The sequence below is a fragment of the Penaeus vannamei genome, chromosome 5 (genome assembly GCF_042767895.1).
Source record: "Penaeus vannamei isolate JL-2024 chromosome 5, ASM4276789v1, whole genome shotgun sequence".
NCBI lineage: Eukaryota > Metazoa > Arthropoda > Malacostraca > Decapoda > Penaeidae > Penaeus > Penaeus vannamei.
The window spans coordinates 40,235,803-40,243,302 of NC_091553.1; the positions used below are offsets into that span (position 1 = coordinate 40,235,803).

A 7,500-nucleotide genomic window follows, 5' to 3' on the forward strand; every position below is an offset into this window, starting at 1 on the left:
ACATTCCCTAAATCCAGCGCTATATGACAGCATTCCCCAATCCAGGCTATAAGGTCGCCAGCCCGAGGCCGAATAGCCAATCCGAATGCCGATTTGCACGAAGGTTTTCCTTTTTGTTACGGAAGTCAGCGGTGCGTCCCTGTTTTATTCACAATCGAGTCCCATGAGACAACACTTATTCCGTCGATGTATTTTCGTTCTCACAATAAACAAAGATGTGTAAACAAACACACGAATAACTAAAATAAACAAATAATCCAATCACGACTAAGATATCTATACTTTTAATCGGTATACTTCTATCCCGGAAAACTCACAGCGCTCATAAAATGACTTAGGAGGTAAAAGAGACCCATTTGTATTTCCCATTCGCGCAAAATATATTCGCGCGTTGCTCACTGGCGGGCATTGCATGTGCAAATATCTCCACCATGGAAATTGGGGCCGATGATCAACACGCCTTATATTTATTCATCTTGCATCATTGCAATCAAAAGGCAACAATATATATATATATATATATATATATTGTTACTACGAACTCAGTTTAAAAGTCGACATAATTATAATACTGGTAATAATAATGATGATGATGATGAAACAAATAACTAATAATAATAAACATAATGATAATAATAACGATAATAATAATAATGATAATAATAATAACGATAATAATAATAATAATAATAATAATAATAATAATAATAATAACATAATAGATAACATAACAACAACAATGACGGCGAAAACGACAATAAAAAGAGACATCCCAAAAATGAAAAAGAGGAACTACAAACAAAAACATAAAAAAAACTAGAAACAAAAGAAAAAAACGAAGTCAAACCCACTTCCAAACAAACCAAACAAAACAAACAAGCTCTTAACCAAACGCAAAATGGCTAGAAGCGAAGCCTTCCTCTCCCTCCCTCCTCTCTCCCCGACGGCGAGCATCGGCATCGGCAGCAGACTTCCGTATCGGCGGTTCGGATCATCAACATCATTTCCAATTCCACGTCAAAAGAGGGAGCGAAAGAGCCAGGCGAGAGGCCCGAGGGGAGACGAGCAGGAAGAGAGGCGTAGAGGAGGAGGAGGAGGAGGAAGAGAGTGGAAGGGGAGGAGGAGGGGGAGGAGGAGGAGGAGGAGGAAGAGAGTGGAAGGGGAGGAGGAGGAGGAAGAGAGAAGGAGGAGGGAGGAGAGGAGGAGGAAGAAGGAGTGGAAGGGATACGAGAAAAGGGGGAATGAAGGGAGGAGGAGGAGAGGAAGGTGAGGAGGGGAATGAGGAAAGAGAGTTGAGGGGAGGAAAAGAGAGGGGTTGGAGGAGGAGGAGTACAGGAGGAGGAAGAGTGGTAGGGGAAGGAGGAGGTGGAGGAGGAGGAGGAGGAGGAAGAAGAGGAGGAGGGGAACGAGGAGGAAGAAAGAGAGGGGTTGAGGAGGAGAAGGAAGAGAGCGGTTGGGGGGGAGGAGGAGGAGGAGCAAGAGGAGGAGTGGGAGGAGGGGAAGGGGCAGGAGGAGAGGTAGAGGAGGAGGAAGAGAGTGGTAGGGGAAGGGGAGGGGGAGGAGAAGGGGGAAGAGAGAGAGGTAGGGGAGGAGGAGGAGGAGGAGGAAGAGAGTGATAGGGGAGGAGGAGGAAGAGCAGCAGGAAGGAAAAGCGAGAAAGTCGAGGTTTAACCCCAGCCTCCATAATTCAGATACATATCGTATATGCATAACCTTAATGGCTCTCCCACCTTCCACACGGCAAAGGAAACAAGGCTTGAGGATCAGCGGAGAGAGAGGAGGGAAAGGGGGAGAAGAGGGGAGAGGAGGAAAAAGTAAAACAAAAGAGAGAGTGAAGGAAGGAGGGAGGGAGGGAGAGAGATTGAGAGAACGAGATAGGGAGGAAAAAAAGAGATAGAGAAGAGGAAGAGGGAGAAAATGAGGGAGGGAGGGAGGGAGGGAGGGAGGGAGGGAGGGAGAGGGAGAGGGAGAGGGAGAGAGAGAGAGACAGAGAGAGAGAGAGAGAATGAGAGAGAGAGAGAGAGAGAGAGAGAGAGAGAGAGAGAGAGAGAGAGAGAGAGAGAGAGAAACTGAAAGAGAATAATAAAAAAAAAAAAAATACAGACCTCGCGACTAGAGCTCCACACCCGGAAGCCCAGAGAAAGACAAAAGAGCGACACGCGAGAGGGCGTAATTGCAAACAAACAAGATTAACAGAGGAAAAAATGGCGGAAGCAGCGGCGCCGAGTCAACACGTAACAAGGCCTATTTCGTTCTCTCGCTCCTCCCTCCTTCACAGCTGAGGACGTGAACAAACAGCTTCCTTTGACGAACATGGGGACTTTGTGGCCAGGTGATGCTTATTACCTCTGATTATATTTCTGTGCAAGGCCAGTATATGAGGATATCTGCATGCATACGTACAAAAACGAGTGTACGTACGTATTCATGAATGTATGTACGTAGCTATACCATACATGTATACTGCAGGTACACTCATATATAAGACATCGCCATTTTCGACAATGCGCTAAAACAAGGTAATAAACGCACTGCGCCAACACAGCTGAATCTGCAGCCGAAACGAACACTGAAGTTCCGAATCATGAAAGTCTCGAAACCTCACCGTCCGAAACCCCCAGAAGACTTTGAAAACCCTGAGACCCTGAAGCCTCAAATCCCTCCCCCCTGAAGCCACGAAGCACTGAAGCTCCGAAGCCCCAAATCCTCGAATCATGAAAGTCTTGAAACCTCGACGTCCCGAAACCCTGAAGCTTCGAACTTCCCCCCTCGATTCCCGGGAAAGGCAGGCCAGTAGAAACTCGAGGTGTCATGGTGTGTTTTGGTGGTTGTTCAATGAAAATATAACCATCAAAATGATTATTTTCCATCCTTTTCGAAAACTGAAAAGACCAAAATGATCGACCATATTCACAAAGCACCCGTCACTTTTGTGACGTCATCAAAACCCTGAAACCCCGAAGCTTCGAACCTCCCCCATTCGACTTCCCCGCCCGAAGCTTCGAATCTCCAAAGCCACCGCACAAGAGCCGCACAGATTCGGAGACTCGAAGCTTCTCGAAGGTTCTCGAAGCTCCTCATCCCGCCGCTGTTTGCTGATCTCCTTATTAACCTCAAATTAAGCCATTGCTGCGCCTCTTTCTTCCCTCACTTTATGAATACATAATTCCTTGACGTCGGAGGCATAAGCGAGGTGCGTTCGAGCGTAAAAGAGGATGAAGGATGGGAAGAGGGAAGAGGGGAGAGGGGGGAGAGGAGAAAGGGGTAAAAGAGGGGAGGAAAGTGGGAAAGGAGAGAGAGAGGGAGAGGGAGAGGGAGAGGGAGAGGGAGAGGGAGAGGGAGAGGGAGGGGGAGGGGAGAGAGAGAGAGAGAGAGAGAGAGAGAGAGAGAGAGAGAGAGAGAGAGAAAGAGAGATAGGAGGAGGGGGAAGGGTATGGAAAGAAGAAAAAAAGGAGAGGGAAGAGGGTAGGAATGGGGCCGAAAGGGGAAGGAAGCGAAAGAAAGATTAAGTAAAATGACACAGGGAGAGAGATGGGAGAAGGAAGTGACGAAAGAAGAGAGGAGTGGAAGCGAAGAAGGGGCGAGATGAGAAAAGGGAAAAAAGGAAGGAAGACGAGAAAGGAAAACGTAGGGAGGAAAGGAGAGGGGAGAAGAAAGACCAAGAAAACAAAGTAAAGAGAGAAGAGGAGAAAGAATAGAGCGAGAGAGGAAATGAGAAAGAGAGAACTGGCGGAAGAGGAGCTGTGAGGAAATATTGAGGTGGATAAGATGAGAAAAGGATAAACAAGATGACGAATGTATATCAGAAGAGGAAAACTAAACCACAGGAAAACAAACAAACAAACAAAAATAATAACACTAAACATGACAAAGACAATGACAATAACATCCATCATCATCATCATCATCATCATAACAACAGAAGACAACAACAACAATAAAGGAATAAACAGATAAACCAATAACGGAAGGAAGAGGCGAACGGACGAAGAACGCAAATCCACACTCGGCCGATGACTCCGCGACAGACATCCACAGCGGACTTATCAGCTGGATTGGAAAGATGAGAATCCCGCTTCGAAACCGAGCTAGGTTCTGTTCGCAGGTTTGAAGAGCGCGGTGTTATGCTTGTATATTTTCTCTTTTCTTTCTTTCTTTCTCTCGCTTTCTGTCTGCCTCTCTCTCTCTCTCTCTCTCTCTCTCTCTCTCTCTCTCTCTCTCTCTCTCTCTCTCTCTCTCTCTCTCTCTCTCTCTCTCTCTCTCTCTCTCTCTCTCTCTCTCTCTCTCCTTTTTCCTAGCGACGGAGAAAACCAGGAAGAGAAGATAAAAAGCCTCAAAGTCGCACAAATAAACTGACTTTCACCACATCCGGTTTAATAATAATCCCACGACCATTAAATAAAAGCCATACGAATAGAACTGAAATTAAAAACCTAAAAATTTGCAAAAGGATGGAATACTTAAACTGCACGCTTTTCCCCCCGTTTCTGAACATGATGTGAGGTGACATCGCTGTTTTCCTGGTCGGGATCGAAGCTACTGACTGTTCGGCTTGACGTCACTTCAGGCTAGGGCCGACATTTCATAATATACGTGTCTGTAATATATGCACCAAATGTAGGTAGAAATGTAGGTAGACATGTAGGTAGATTGGAAGGTAGGTAGGTAGACAGAAAGATATAGATAGATTGATAGATATATAGAGACGGAGAGATGGAGGGGGGGGAGGGAGGGAGGGAGGGAGAGGAGGGAGGGAGGGAGAGAGAGAGAGAGAGACAGAGACAGAGACAGAGACAGAGACAGAAAAAGAGAAGGAGACAGAGAGAGAGAGAGAGAGAGAGAGTGAGATAGACAGAGAGAGAGAGAGAAAGAGAGAAAGAGAGAGAGAAAGAGAGAAAGAGAGAAAGAGAGAGAGAGAGAGAGAGAGAGAGAGAGAGAGAGAGAGAGAGAAAGAGAGAGAGAGAGAGAGAGAGAGAGAGAGAGAGAGAGAGAGAGAGAGAGAATAAGAGAAAGAGAGAATGAGAGAAAGAGAGAAGTAGAAAAAGAGAGAAGTAGAGAAAGAGAGAATTAGAGAAAGAGAGAAGTAGAGAAAGAGAGAAGCAGAAAAGTAGAGAAGGAGAGAGAGAAAGAAAGAAAGAAAGAAAAAACAGAAAAATAAAGATTTAAAAATGCGGGAAAGTTTGGTTGCGTCGTAGCTGTTCGCGTGTGATAATGAGGCGAGTTTTCCGAGTTGAATAATTACGAGCGTCTTGCACAACGCGATCCTTGCACCATTGCCCCGTATGAAGACGTGATAAATGTTTGTCCATTTTTCCGTCGTCCGGAAGGTCTGTTCAAGATAAGTATACATCAAACAAAGATAGTTATATAGAGATAGTTTGAGAGAGAGAAAGAGAGAGAAAGGGAGAGGGAGAGGGAGAGGGGGAGGGAGAGGGAGAGGGAAAGGGAGAGGGAGAGGGAGAGGGAGAGGGAGAGGGAGAGGGAGAGGGAGAGGGAGAGGGAGAGAGAGAGAGGAGAGAGAGAGAGAGAGAGAGAGAGAGAGAGAGAGAGAGAGAGAGAGAGAGAGAGAGAGAGAGAGAGAGAGGGAGAGAAAGAGAGAAGGCGAGAGAGAGAGAGAGAGAGAGGGAGAGAGAGAGAGAGAGAACGAAGGACAGAGAGAGAGAGAGAGAGAGAGAGAAAGAGAGAGAGAGCGAGAGAGAGAGAGAGAGAGAGAGAGAGAGAGAGAGAGAGAGAGGGAGAGAGAGAGAGAGAGAGAGAGATCGCGAGAAAGAGAGAGAGATCGCGAGAGAAAGAGAGAGATCGCGAGAGAAAGAGAGAGATCGCAAGAGAAAGAGAGAGATCACGAGAGAAAGAGAGAAGGCGAGAGAGAGAGAAGGGATAGACGACGGGAGACAGCGAGAGCCCAGATCAAAGAGACAGCCCCTCTTACCATTCCGTAAAGAGCTGTCTGTCCGGTTGTCAATTACGGAACAATCATATAAGTGCTTGGATAAAACAACTCGACAATGGCATCCGAAATGGGGGAGGAGGAGGGTGGGGAGGGAGGGAGGGAGGATGGTACAGGTAGGATGATAAAGGGAGGAGGAGGAGGGGGAGGAGGAGGAGGAGGAGGGGGAAGGAGAGAGGGAAAAGGAGAGGGAAAAGGAGAGGAGAAGGGGTAAGGGAGAAAGGAGATGGAAGAGGAGAGGGAGGGAAGAAATAGGGAGGGGGAGGAGGGGGAAGGGAAAGAGAGAAGGTATAGGGGAGGGGAGATAGGTACACGGGAGAGAGAGAAAAGAGAAGAGAGAGGGAGAGGGACAGGGAAGGGAAGAGGGGAGAGAAGGACAGGGACAGGGAAGGGAGGTGGGGAGAGAGGGAGAGGGAAGGGAAGCGGAGAAGAAAGGGGAGGGGGAGGGGATGGCAATCAGAAAAGGATAGAGACGGAGGGGGCCGGGGAGAGGGGGGGAGAATGTACATAGAGGAAGGGGACATCGCACACATTAGAAGGGTGGGGGGCGGGTGGAGGGGAAGGAAAGTGGATGGTCAATAGAGAAGAAAATGTGACAAAGGGGAGGAGGGAGGGAGGGCGAGGGGAAGGCGAGGAGGCGAAGGAAGAAGGAGGGGAGGGGAGGAAGGGCGAGGGGAGGGGAGGGAGGACAAGGGAAGGGAAGGGAGAAGGGGGCGGTAAGGGAATGGGAGAAGCGAGGGGGAGGGGAGGTAATTCAGGGCGAAGGAAGGAAGGAAGGAAGGAAGGAAGGAAAGAAGGAGAGGGGAGAAGATTGGTATGGAAAAGGATGAAAAAGTGGAAAAGTGGCGGAGGAACTCAATAGATCCTAGAGAAGGGGGTGGGGGGCGGGGGGGCACAAGAGCATCATACCAAAAGTGTGACAGTTACCAGCCAAATTATCAGCCGAAAGAGAATCATCCACCAAGAGTGACATAAATCCCGAAGTGTCAGCCAAAAGTGTGTCACCCGCGCCGGAGTGTCAGCCGCACGAGAGCCAACCGCGGGATATCAGCTCAGCGCCCACTCGCCCGTCAGCGGAGACCAATAAAATACGTCAGCGCCGAAAGTACGCAGAAAGCCTCTTTGTTCTCGACGGCGACGACGACGAAGCCCGAGGAAAGGCGATCGGTTTAGCGCGAGGAAGAGGAGGAGGGGGAGGAAGTGGAGGAGGATAAGGAGGAGAATAAGGATGATGATGAGGAAGTGGAGGAGGATAAGGAGGAAGTTGAGAAGGATGTGGAGGAGAATAAGGAGGAGAAAACGTAGGAGGAGGAGGAAATTAAGAAGAAGGAAGTGGAGAAGGACATGGAGGAGAATAAGGAGGAGAAAATGGGGGAGGAAAGGGAGAATGAGGAGGACGAAGTCGAGGAGTAGGAAGAGGAGGAGGAGGGAGTGGAGGAGGAGGAAGAGGATGTGTAAGAGGAAGTGGGGAGGAGAGAGAAGTAGAACAGAAGGAATATGAAGGGGAAGAACTAGAAGAACAAAAAGAAAAAGGATAGGAAGAGAGTCAAAAT

General features: G+C 48.1%; 1 protein-coding gene across 5 annotated transcripts in view; it reads right to left on the reverse strand.

The window, feature by feature from the left end:
• Positions 1–7,500, reverse strand: part of rdgA (retinal degeneration A) — a 423,680-nt gene that overhangs the window by 188,139 nt on the left and 228,041 nt on the right. The window lies entirely within an intron of this gene.